This window comes from Oxyura jamaicensis, chromosome 8, assembly GCF_011077185.1.
Source record: "Oxyura jamaicensis isolate SHBP4307 breed ruddy duck chromosome 8, BPBGC_Ojam_1.0, whole genome shotgun sequence".
Taxonomy (NCBI): Eukaryota; Metazoa; Chordata; class Aves; order Anseriformes; family Anatidae; genus Oxyura; species Oxyura jamaicensis.
Genome location: NC_048900.1, coordinates 23282070 through 23295534, shown reverse-complemented (window position 1 = coordinate 23295534; position 13465 = coordinate 23282070). Strand labels below are relative to the sequence as shown.

The window sequence follows — 13465 nt, the reverse complement described above, 5'->3', positions numbered from 1 at the left end:
TTCCCCCCGCGCGACCCCGCTCCGCAGCCTCTCTCGCGTGTCCTTCATTGGACCCAGATTTCCACCCCGCCTGCTGTTTTTCCAGCAGTAGCATTTTGGCTCCTGGCAGACTGGAGAGACGTTTCTGTCGGCAGCTCAGGAATTCCCTTTGTGTCTTTCCTGAGCTTAGGCTCACCTTGATGCTAGTCTCTGACCCCTCTTTAATGCAGAGGAATGTGTGAAAAATGTATTCCCCTTTTCATTAAGAACTCATTTAAATTCACCAAAAGGTGACCCAGCTCCCTGCTCTGTGGCTATATTGTTCTCCAAGAAGCCGTTTTATTTCTGACTTTGAGTTCAACAGAAAAGTGAGATCTTGCTTCCATCGATCCAATACTTTAATTCTTTGGCATCCGCTCTGAATAAAACAATGCGGAGACACGTTTGAGGTACATTTCCCATGCTCATAAACAGCCTGACCAGCTACGAGGAAAGGAGGAAATACGGCGTGTCCCTGGGCGCAGTGTCCTCCTTTTAGCTTACTTAATTAGCGACTGTGGTAAGAATGGGAATCTGATTTTCCATTAAAAACTTAGAAAAATATTTGTTTTGTTTATTTGTTTCTCACAACACACAAAGTGAAAGCCAAAACCCGTCATTTCTACTCTGGTTTGTTTTGTTTTTTTGACAAGTGAAAAATCGACAGTCCTAGACTTGAAGTGTTTTGGGGGCTGCTCCGGAAAAGGTGCCAACGAAAATAACGTCATTCTTCGTGCAGAACTTCATCCCGTTAAAAATAAAAACAAAAAAAAAAAAAAATAGAAAAGGGGAGAGAAGCCATTTTTCATCCAAAAAGCACTTTGGAAAATCAAAACCCAATTGTCGACTCACTTTATTCTCAATCTGATTCTTATTAATGGCCCTTAATCTCCGGCGCGCTCGGGGCTGGACGCGCTGCATCAGGGATGTGCGGGGCTGGCTGCAGCACAACGCGCCTGGGGGGGCAGCAAGGACCCCTCGCCTTCAACAATATTAGGGGCAGAGACAGCAAGGGGGTTGTCCAGGCGGAGATATCCATGACAATGCTCCAGCAGGCGCCCTGATTGCCGAGAGCTGCCGATGTCCGCGGTGTGCCGGATGGAGCCGCATGCCCAGCGCAAGCCGCAGCCAGCTGCAGTTTTCTTTATTTGTGCCACTTGTGTATTTGGTTTGCAGAGGGGGGAGGAAAAGGCCCTAATACAATTTATTTTTTAAATGAACCTATTTAAAGCTATGGATGCCGACTTTTCAGTAGTCTTCTGGGGGCTGTTACAAAGGGGCCCTGGTTGAAATCTATCTGAAGGGAGTTAACCACAGCCCTTTGCTCACACATGTGGTATAATGTAGGCTCTTTATTGCTTTTCTTTACTCCCCCCCCCTCTGCCCTCCCTCCCCACACACACACGTTTAAGATAGGCAGAGCAGAGCTTTTCTAAATATCTTACAAGTGTGTTTGTGTGTATGCTGGATTTATGGCAGAGCGGGGAGCGTACTTCTGCCCTCAATTAAGGAAGCCCGTGAGCAAACAGGACTCAGCTCCAAGCTCCACGCGAGAGCCAAGAGGGAGCTGCTGGAGGAGGGTGTAACACAGCCTGGTGACACTGGGAGATGACAAGTGCCCCAGTCTCACCGGGAGAACAAGCTTGTGCCCCAGGATTTCAGCAGTGAGGGATTCCCAGACCCACACGTGTCCCTCCAGAGAGAGAGAAGCTGATCTGAGCCTCCAGACTAAAGCTTGGTCCTGCAGATGGGCACAGCTTGGGTTCATCTGCTCCACCTTTTGGGCAGCCAGAGGAGGCCAACAGTCTGGGTGCATGGTCACCTGAGACATCCTCAGGATCAAATCAAAGGCCTCAGACCATGCCCGAAACAACTAGCAGAGGTGTCTCTGCCTCTCCGCTGCCTGTGCTCAGGCTGGGTGTCTCCAAGCCCAGCTGCACGTCCTCCTCTCCCCCGGGCTCTGCTGCAATGGCAGGGCTTTGGGTTATGAGTGTGATGAGCCAGACATCATTTATCACAGCCAAAGCTGGTGTGCTGGGGGGAGGAATATTCAGACCACCTACCACGGCACCTAAGACAGATGTAGGTGTCAGCAATGACATCTGTGTTCAAGAGGGAGGAGCAGCTCAGGCACCTACCAGCTGGTGATGCCAGATCCTGGCTCCCTAAGCACAGGGAACAGGCAAAGAGCTGTGCTTCAGTCATGCAACAGTCATGCAAAAATCATGAGCTGTCACACCTACTTCACCCCCTTGACCACTAAGAGGAGCCAGGAGCCAGCATCACTGGATGACAGACCAACTGATCATCTCCTTCCTGCCAAACCAGGTGTCCTGAGATGGTCTGAGATCTCCTCCAGCCGCCCTTCGGCTTAGTGTCAAGATGTAGAGTGGTTTTCAATAGCAGCCTTTTCGGATGCCTGCAGATGAAGCACCGAGTGGTGGCACAAAGGGACAGAAGCGCAGCTGGGGCAGATAAGCCCCAGCTCGCTGAAATCACCAGTGGGAGACTTGGCCCAAAGCTGGCACCCCAATGTTTAAGATTCCACACATTGCAAATCCAACCCCAGTTTTAACTCTGTGGTGTCTTGTTTTGTTTTAAGTCTTGCTTTGCTGCTCCAATGTGCTTTTAACGTTGTTTCTTTGCTGGTATGCATGTTATATTAGCACACATGCACACGCGTACCCTGTATACACAGAAAGTCTATAAAACAGGGCACTCGTATAATTTTAAAATAGACAAATCAGTTTAAAGCATTAAAGCAAATCTGGTAAAAGAAAATCTCTCCTGGGTTGACATTTTGTTTGCCAAGTTTTAGCTTGGAATGAATTTTTATGACTGAGTTATAAACCCTCGAAAATAGAGGTTTATAATGGAAATCTTGACAAATCCTTAACACAGGCCCCATTGTAACATATTCTGTACATATCCCATTGATCTATGGTAATAACAAGTTTTATATAAAACATTTTAACCATGGGAGCGACGTGGTTATCTTCAGGCTTCCAAAAATATTTTTCAAATAAATAGGTGGCTTTTCCTTTGGGGCAAAATCAAGGAATTGAACATTGAAAATGACATCTAAATATTCATCTGGATTTAAGAAAAAAAAAAATCACAATAATCCAGAACCCATGATGTTTCTTTGGCTGAAACACAGCCACTGACTAAGCAGCAGCTCTGCTCTGATACAACTCTCGGTGCAGGATGGGGTATTAGCCATGAGCAACAGAAATGACTTTCTTAGAGGATTAGCTGTTGGTCCAAAAAAACAAGCAACTTAATAAGCAAGCTATTCCCTGATCAGGGGAGCTGATAAAGCTGGGATTCAAAGGATTTGTCCCCAAACCTCCATCTCTCCTGCAAGACACCCGCTGCCTTGGCCCGGCCAGCTGCCTGCCCCATCCCCAGCTGTGCACAGACGGACGGACAGCACAGGGACTGACTTGTAACTTCTTTCCCTTCTCAGGCCCATCGAGCACCACAAGGCTTAAAAGAAGAAAATATTTCCTGCAAGTTGAAGGGAGTTCAAGGGTGTCTCTCCCCAGAACCTTCCACCACCAAACCTGCAGTTAATCACCATGCTTGATCCTGGACACAACCCCAGTGTCCCTGTAGACTCCAAACCGTGGCAGTCTTTAGATGGACAGCCTCCATCCTGGTGGGGATTTCTAAAACACGGGTTTTCCTAATATCTGAAAATTGTGCAGTCTCCACTATTTAGCCAGATGTGATTCTTGTCAGATAAGGAAGCTCAAGTTTCACAGATACGAAACTCAGACATATGATTATGAGGAGCTAGGGGTACTTCAGTGGCTTCAAAGATAACTAGGAACTGAACTGGATGTGCAATCGAGATGCTATAAGCTTGTTGTGAACTGCAGTGCTATGGGCTTATTTGCTTTACGGTGACATATTTTGTCTAAGTGAGATGATTCAGACATCCTGAAACAACAGGGACGAGTCGCTGCCTGGACGTACTTGTCTCTCTTTTCCTGATTACAGGGGATCCTGAACAAGCAACTTTCAGAAGTCTCCTCAATAAGTTGAATGGCTTGTCTTGGCAAAAACAGCATTTGGACTTGCACCTCCACCACCCTAGGCAACCCTGGAACAACCTCAATTACAACCAACCCGAGGGCAAAAACTGGCACTGAGTGTGCATGAACGGGCACGCAAAACACAGCTATGCAAACACAGTTCTGTGCAAACCAACATGTACACCGATGGATGAGTACCACTGCCCAAAGTCTGATTTGCTCTCACAGATAAAAGCAACTTCCTTTTTGTGCAGTGAGCCCAGACTGTAGGTCTGAATTCCTGCACTTGCATCCAAGGCAGCAACCCGTTTCCATCTCTGATGCATTCCTCTTGCTTCCATTGAAACCGATTACTACACTGCTGCTTTAGCATGAACATAAATTTTTCCAACTTAACATGTTGCTTTAGGACTCAGTTCCACTCGACAGTAGACTTCCATATGTGCTGTAATGTTTGTGTTTCTAAGCAATGCCTCGGCAACCACATCAGGGTTGCCGAAATACGAAAACGAAAAGCCTGCTTTTTAATTTTCTTTTTCTGGCGATCTCAGTTGGAAACTCGAAATAAAAGAAGGTGGTCTATCTTCCCCAGCAGAAATGTAGCCCATAGGGCCAACCTGCTGTTAACACACACCAAAAATATTTTGGTGGCATGTGTCTGTTTAAAAAAAAAAAAAAAAAATAGACATATACTACGCTGGGATTAGTATGGAAGAAGAAATGTTAATTTGCTGACATGTGAGAGGCATCGCAAAATATCTTGTCCTTGTGGAAAATGCCAGCAGGTGTTCTCTAGGGATTTTTTTTTTTTTTTTTGTCTTTTTAAATGCCAGAGTATTTCCACACACGCAGCCCTGGCAGCATCCTTTTGCATATTTTGCTGAACAGTTGACAAATTAGCTGCATAAACTTGCATGAATTCCATTCCTCAGCTATTCATGAGCAAGCAATAGTTTATTCAGATGCCTTGACCAGAGAGGATAATAGCTCTGCTTTTTTTTTTTTTTTTTTTTTTTTTTAAGGGCAAGATCTAAATCTCATTGAAGTCTATGGAGAAATGCAGAGGTTTTAGGATCAGTATGAAAATCTGGTCTGACACATACTATAGAATTTCAGCCAGCTACCCCTGTAGTGAGCCCTAGAATTTATGCTCGACTAAAGACCCCATTATTTTGCTAGGCTTTGAGAATCGAGCATTTATGCCTTCATTCTAGAAAGCATTTAAACACATGCTTAAGTCCCTCCCTAGTCAATAAAAGCACTTAAACACATACTTTGTTCCTGCTGAAGTCAACTGGATGTTGACACAGCAAGTAGCTTGCTGGGTAGAGCAGACTGCTAACGGGGAGCCTTGGTGAGCTGCGTTACTGGACGCCAAAGCTTAAAACTGGGGATGCATTGCTTCATTTTTATAGCGATCAAACCAGGGACTTTCCATCCCATGTGATGTTTGAGGATGTTCAGATTTGGTCTTGCATGGAGCTGGGGTGCAAAGTCAAAACCCACGAGGGTTTAGATATATACATAAACAAAGCACAAATGTTCTCAGCTATTTCATGTCACTCTTTTAACAATGTGCCTTGGCCAAACCAGAGGGAGTCTGTTCAACGCTCCTGTTCAGCTTTTGTTGGGAGGTATCTATCTGCAACGCAGCCCAAGCCCGTGCCAAAGTGACCACCTCCCACCAGCCCTCCCCACTGCAGGGACACAAACCCACCCATGGAACGGGCACCCAACTCCTTACACAACGCCAAGCTGCTCTGGTGGAAAGTACCTCCCCTGGTCCCCTCGATATCAAACCACGGACCTCTCGCTGTCGAGCAGACCACCCTAAGGCAAAGCACCAGTTCTTTCCCCACGGCAGCTCCCTGGCCCCTCAGCTGCCCCCACCGCCCCCGGCAGCTGCTCTGCGCCTTGGTGATGCCGCAGGATGTGCTGGCCGCCTCTGCCTTTCCTCTCCCCTGCTTAGGAATTTATCCTAACCTCAGTGAAGTGGTTAGGGGTGTTAAGAGCCAGCTATGGCTCATTAGAAGTGGTGCTGGGCTGTGGGAGCACGGAAGGTGCCGGGAGCCACTATGGCAGGCTTAATGGCATTTTGCTCCCCACTGATGGTCCCTGGATTCAAGGGGGCAGCGAGACCTAGAAAGGAGCAGCCGTTTCTTTTCCCTCATCCACAGCAATGGGAGATGCCTTTCCCCTGAAGCCCAGCAGCCACAGCCCAAACCCAAAATGCCGCTCTGTGCCCCAGCTCCTGCTCCCCAACACCCACGTGCAGGACAAGCAGGGCTTGCCCTGCCCACAGCACACGGCAAAGCCCCGTAGAAATGGAAGTCACTGCAATTACAGCTTGCCTGAACATATGGTTTCAAAGCTCTTTCAGCGCGTAGAATGCATGAATATGTATCGTAACTAGATGTCACTGCTTCAGTTACATAATCCTGTGCAAACATATATTTAAGAAGGACCCAACATCCTCTCTTTTTTAAGGGGCTTTAGCGGTGATTAATTCTCTGAGCTTATTAATCACAACATGTGTTAGTGTTTGATAAATTGCCCAAAAGTTGCATTAGCTAATAAGTATAAGAACAAAACGAAATAGTTTCATCTGTTTTTATAATAAGACAAAGAGCATCATGGGAGCATACACGGTGGTCATGAATAAAAGAGAAACATTCATTTATGATAATTGGTTTCAGCTCCCCGTTTGGCTGGTTCTTGTGACCTAAATGTATCCAGTTGTTTCCTTTCTTTCCCGTTGGTTTTTGGGTCACTCCTAATGGTTTAATTCAACAAAAAATGTCTACCATTTCCTGTAACCTCTGTCTTTTTTCATTCCTCCTTCCAAAATGTTTTTTTTCTGTGCAGCATCTAGAGAAATCTCCCTCTCTCTCTCTCTGTTTCCTTCCAAGTGAACAAAGTCAATATTGTTGACAGAGAAAAGGTTTAACTCCAGGCAAAAGAAAAAAAAAGTAATAGTCATTTATTTGTCTCCACTTTTGAGTTCACAAGGGTTTTTTGTTTGATCCTGGCGGTCAAGACTTTGACACGGAACATGCCCCCTCTGACCATGAACAATTTATGGAGGGAGAAAGAGACAAAAATCCTCATTCATGTTTAAGAAAGCAAAGGAAATGGCTGTAGATTAATATTTGTGCATTTGTAGCAAAATTTCTGATAGGTCTGTAACACATTCAACCACCCTGGTTGAGAAACACAAGAGGCAAAACTCAGCCCTGGAGAGTTGAGTTTTGTTACTCTTGGACACCTTTCAAAACATCAGCCCTCATTCTGCTTTTCTTAGGGCAGCTTTTTATTCCAGCAGAGAGTGAAAAATATTGCATGGCATTTGCAAGGACGAGGCACACGCTGGCTGGGTTACCTCGAAGCACAAACAGAGAGTGCTTGCCGTGTTCTTGCATCTGTGCTCACTCCTGATGCTCCCTGAATACCACGGAGTGGTTTTACATCTCCCATTCATTCTGCTCAAAGCAGCAAACAATGAATTTTCTAGCACAAAGTCCTGAGTTTTGGCTGGTGGGCGATGTGGCGCAGCACAGCACTGGGGAGCCAGAAGGCTGCTAGCACCTGGTAGAGATATCCTAACATGTGCCATCAGAAGTCCCTGCTCTGTTACATTGACCACATTTAAGCTATTTGGGCTGAAATTCTCCTTTGCCAGGTGTCTGCCTCCAGCAGAATTTTCTAGGAAATTGCAGGGAGGGTGGGAGAGAGGAAGGGCTGGCGGCTTTCCAAAACAAGATTAGAGAAAAGTGCTTAGTCGATGTAAAAACAAATTCTAACAATTATTTTTTGGAGACTCTCTCACGCCTCCATCGTCTGGAAAGGGGACTGGAAATTTGGTGTCACCCTGGGAATGGGGATGTGCCTTTTGCATCCAAATTTGGCAAAGTTAAAAGCCTTTGAAAACATCCCGCTAAAGATTTATTAGCTTTTGGGAGAGAAACCTCTACAGATTCTGCTTGCCTTGATCTTGCTCCATTTTGGGGCTTCTGGGGCTTGCTCAGGACTTTCCTTGCTATAACTCCCTTCTTGGCTGCTGGATACGGCTGCGGCTCTGGGCACAAGAAGAGAGAGCCAGAAAGCTGTCTGTCGCCTTGGCCCCTGGGTTCTCCACGGTCCCCTGCTGCCCAGATCACATGAAGGGAAAAGCAACAAGACGGCAAAGCAAGAGAAATGGGGGAAGGACCACAAGGAAAAATGTCTTCAGGAGAAACTGGGTCCAGGAGGACACTTGCTGCTCTATCAGGAAAATGGGATCAGGAAGAAAAATGAGGCAGGATGATCTGGTAATGATACATAATAAAAGCACAGATAAAACAAATGCACAAAGAAGTAGATGAAGGACGCTGTTGTGGCCTTAATTCCAGTGTTTCAAGGCTTCTGAGTTTCAGTCTTACATTTCTCAAGTGTTAATGTTTGCATCTGCTATTGCTTCTGAGCAGCCAGAGTCCTCCAGCAGACCAGGACAGCAAAGTACTTCACTGTTACATCGACCACCCTTTGAAATAGCTGACAGGCTAAAAAACCACGCAGGAAGATGTAATGAGAGGGCAGAGAGTCGGTCCAGAAAATGGCATGACTTTGAGTATGCAGACGACATGCACAAGGTGTACTGAACGCTGTAGCAGTAAAACAAAATCTGCTCTCAAAACACTCACTGCTGTTATCCAGAGACCCTCTGGCTGGAAATCAGTTCCCCACAAACTCATGAGAGTGACATAAATAGTCATGTGATTTTAACCATACAATATCTAGGAAATTTTTAGCCCTCAAGAATTGCCGTTCCTTTCAACTCTGAGCAGATGTAATTCCCGTTTCCAGTTATCGAAACCCACCGTCCCAATTGGATTACACAGATCAGAGGCTTTGAGGAAAAAATAAATAAATAAATAAAACCAGCCAGAAGAAACTCCAGCTAAAACATGGCCATCACCAACACTTTGTAAACTATCCGTGCTCATTCCTAAGCCTACACAGAGGCCAGGAGCATAAATAGGTTCGAGACACAAGGGCACGCATTCGGAGAGGATAGCTCCAGCTGCAGCTGGTAGATACAGAGGTTCAGGCACAAACTGCATCATGAGCACTTGCTGGAGGATGCTTCGGGAGAGACCTCATGCTGTATTTGCCCTGTTTCTGGGGTGCACTGAAGACTACTGCTGGCAGCTGGGTATGAGCCACACGGACCTCTCCATCCGGGCAGTTTCTGTCCTGTAGGGCCGCTTACTGCAGCAGCAGCCAGCGCTGCAAACCCCACGTGCTCCCCTACAAGCAGAGCAAGGCCTGTGACTGCAGGAAGAGCAGCACGCGGAAGGGCCAGAAATCTGCTTTCACGTCAGAAAACCCACTGTCTAGACAAGAGATCAGGAATTATCTTAGATTCCAAGCAGTGACAGTTGACCAAGGGGAAGGGGGAAAAAGGGGGAAAGGTTTTATTAACAAAGGATGATTCTTTGGGGGTTTGTCATACAAATGAGAGGAAACTATACTATTTCACTGTCTTGGTGCTCCTAAAGACTCATTGCAGCAGGTTTTTTCCTCATCCTGCACTTTTCTATCAAGGAAAATCTGTCCATTTTATTGTCATATACAGTCCGAGTGCCAACAGTTTCGAAGGAGACAGGCTTGTTACCGCCCGAGACACCTGCTTTGTGTCTATTTGCATTAGTCATGACTGGAAACATATTTTAAGGGAAATGTACATCTTTGACGATGACAGGCACTTACTTCTTCTTGCATCTCTTCAACAGCTTCAGAAAATTGTTTTTCTCTACCCTTATCAAACTAGAGGAGCTGGTGAAGCCAACTTTTATACCAGGGTGATCACACAAAAACAACTGCACCCTGAATCGACTGAGTCGCTTAGTGGGGAAAACACACACACTGTTGGATACTCACCCTATCTGTGGATAAGCTTCACATCCAAAACCACATGGGATATTAGAAGTTTTCAATAAGCTCCAAAACAGTATGCCATAATCACTTCATGTACCTAGTTTCACTTCTAAAAATTGTTGAGCACAAGCCTGCAGTGAAATGAGCCCCTCCACTCATCCATCACTTGTAAAGACATCAAAACTTTAATGGGAGTCTCTGATCTTCTCTCCTTCGCCTTGCCCCTCTCCTCACCCTCCTCCACGGTCACATCTCAGAGATCTGGGGACATGCTTTGTCAACCCAGCTGACAAACACCAAGCACGCAGATCAATCAGTATTTCATTTGAATTTTCTGCCATACAATATTTAAAAATCCCTGAAAACGCTTTTGTGAAAAAGCGCACTGCTTTGAGCAGGGCACAGTACTGAAATTCACATTTTTCTCCTTTGAGGAGCTACTGGTGAAGTCAATACTCAGAAACAAAACCATTTGGTTGGACAAATGCATCTCTAGTTGTTTTTGCAGGTGGCAGATTAATTAATATTGGGTGCCTGTGTCGAAGACTGTGGAAATCTTGCACCGTTCTCTTTGTTTTCAGATCTGCCTGACAATGGTATCTACAGCTGCTCCAGAAATATAAAGACATATATTAATGAGACACTCTGATTCAATATATCCCAATTATCTCAATAACACTTAGAGATGATCTGCAGTTTTATGGGAAAACAGGAATTACAGTCAGTTTTGCATTGTACATTATCTCTGCTACCTGTTTCAGATGAGCACTTTTTGCTCTTGAGGAGGACTTTTAAACAAATTCCCGTTGCACAGGGACTTCCCTCTCCCGAGGTGCTGGTACAAGCTTTTCCACCCAAGCTGAACCGACTGTGAAATAAAAATGTCCTCTCCTTCCTGAGATCTGAAGATTTAGACCACTGTAAATAAGAGGTGGGCTGGATCTCTGCCTGCATGGGCTCTGCACAGTAACTTACATCTTCTGCCTACTTTACAAACAAAACCTTCAGCCGGGCATCTGCCCTGTGCACATGGTAGTAGCTGTGCCACTTTTCAGTGTCATCACATCAGCCACGTGCTCTTCCAATGGTTCCATTTCATTATATCCTAAGTTTTCTCCCATTTTTCTAGCTGCTACACCTAATGAAAGATACCTCCAATCTAAAAAAAAAAAAAAAAAAAAAAAAAGACTTTTACATGAAAAGATGAGCACTTCCAACCACACTCTTTTTATTTCCCCAGTGGATGATCCTGCCTCTTCCCTGTGCCACCCAGCTCACTGAAGGTTGTGCTAACACGTGCACTTACAACGAGATGAATTTATCCATCACATTGGTGTTGCACATGAGAATAGGAATTGCAAACCATGCAAAGGACTTTGTTGTCATTAGGACAGTGCAAGACATGACCTGGCGGGGAAAACCTAACCCTGCACCAGGTGCCCAGTCTCTTCCTTCTATCAGGGGCTGCAGCTTTAAGGGGGTTTATAGAAGAAAGGGAGAAAAACTTTTCACCAAGGCCTGTAGCGATAGGACAAGGAATAATGGCTTCAGATTGAAAGAAGCTAGACTTAGATCAGATATTAGAAAGAAATTTTTACCACAAGTGTGGTGAGGCACTGAAACAGGTTGCCTAAAGAGGTTGTCGATGCCCCTTTCCTTAGAAGTGTTCAAAGCCAGGTTGGATGGGGCTTTGGGCAACCTGAGCTGGTGGGAGGACTCTGCAGGAGAGCCCGTGCCCAGCTCCCGGAGCTGGCTGCAGGTGCAGCACCAGGGCTCAGCCCAGAAACAGGGCTGAGCAGAGGGCAAAGTGCCGGTCCTGCTTCTTTACAGGTTTTGTTCTAAAGGTCTGCAGTTTTCTGCACTTCAGCCCAGCCAGGAGGACAGCAGTGTCAGCAGCTGGCTCTGTGTGAAGGAACTGAGATTAGCACAGCACAATTTACCAAGCTATCCCAATGCCCTACAGGTGCTGGGCGAGAGGCAGAAGTGACATCCTCAGTGGTGTTTTTGCTGCGCTACCAACCTCAAGTCAGTCTTAAAACCCGAGTCTAAATACCAGTGATAAAGCAAAAGCCTTTGCCAAAAATATAGCCAGGACACTCCTGCCAGAATATATGTTAAAAAAAGACACACAATTATTTTTTAGAGTTGCTGGCACAGTGCTTTCAGGAAACCTTTCCCTTTAAACACTAAAATTAAACAAACACATGAAACGCAGGGAGAAATGTAATTACTTTATAGCTTGACTTTGGTCTATTGCCTTGAGTATCCAGTTCCTTTTCTTACTGATGTGGAAACTCAAATTCCCCCCTTACAGTGTCATTAATTCCTTGGCCTGGGGAGCTCAGCCTTCCTGCTGCATCGTGCACCAGGAAATCCCAGCCGCCCGCACCTTGCTCCCAGAGCTGCGGCTCTGCAGGTGATGGGGAACCTCCCACCCCTCTCTGATTGAAACAATCAGTTTGACAAAAAAAAATAAAATAAAATAATAATAATAATAATAAAAAAGCACAACTAAAGATCCAGGCAAAGATCTAGCTCCTCTGACCCCTTGTCCTCACAATGCTCCCCTTGCCTGCCAAAAATAATGACGAGGGTGTCTATTTCTGCTTGCCTTGCTCCTAAGAAAAACACCTTCCCTCTGCCTCCTCATCCCCCCTGCTGCTCTTCCCCCTGCACACAGTTGGGACCAGCTGAGGTCGGCACTAAGTGGACACCCGTTCCTAAAACACAGCCGGGACGCCAGCCAAAGGCTGTTGAGAGTCCCGCTGACGTGGGTGCGCGTGGGTGCTTCCTGCAGACCTCTCTCCCCAGCTCTGGCACCCCACAGACAAAGCAAATAGCCCAAAGGAGCCCCATGGCAGAAGCATCTTGCCCAGACTCACCTTCCCGCTGCCCTGCGTCCTCGCACGCGGATGAAATCCTCACCACCACGTGCCAGCCCGACCGGGTGGCCGCCCTGACTCCTTCCCCTTGCTCAAGCTGGGGCAGCTGCTCCTGAAAAAGCCTTTCCTAGGCACTGTGCAGATCCTCCCAGCTCCCTTCCGAGAGAAACCGTTTTGAGGTCGGTCCTGGAAGCAGACCGGTAGCAGCCTGCCCATTGCAAGCTGTCATGTAATTTAGGAGAACCGAGACGGACTGTGTGAGTATATATACCACGGTGACACACGCGCGCACACACACGCTGAATGTGCCTGGCATCCGAAGCAGCCGATGCTGGATTTATCCCTTCCCTTTTTGCCAGTGACTGACATAAGTGCCGGGAACTCTTGGTGGAAAACTGCTTATGAGCTTTGGGACCGATCCAAACCCCACTGAAGACAAAGGAAAGACTTGCGATTGCTTTGGAGCTGGCTTGGGATCAGTCCCATTATCTGTGCCCAGAGAGCAGCACACAAACAAAGCAGGCAGGCGCTGGGGCACGGTAAGCCTGTGCCCTGAGGCCCGTCCTCATCTGGGACACAGAGAAGCAGCCAGGCACATCTGAGCCTTCT

The 13465-nt window shown here is 46.5% G+C and overlaps 1 long non-coding RNA gene across 1 annotated transcript in view; it reads right to left on the bottom strand.

Annotated features, from left to right (window-relative positions):
* LOC118170551 overlaps positions 1 to 13177 on the bottom strand; it is a 98592-nt gene extending 85415 nt beyond the window's left edge. The window contains exon 1 of the long non-coding RNA XR_004752772.1: positions 12857 to 13177. This is a non-coding gene — a long non-coding RNA (uncharacterized LOC118170551). The remainder of the gene's footprint in view (positions 1 to 12856) is intronic.
* Between the last annotated feature and the right edge of the window lie 288 nt (positions 13178 to 13465).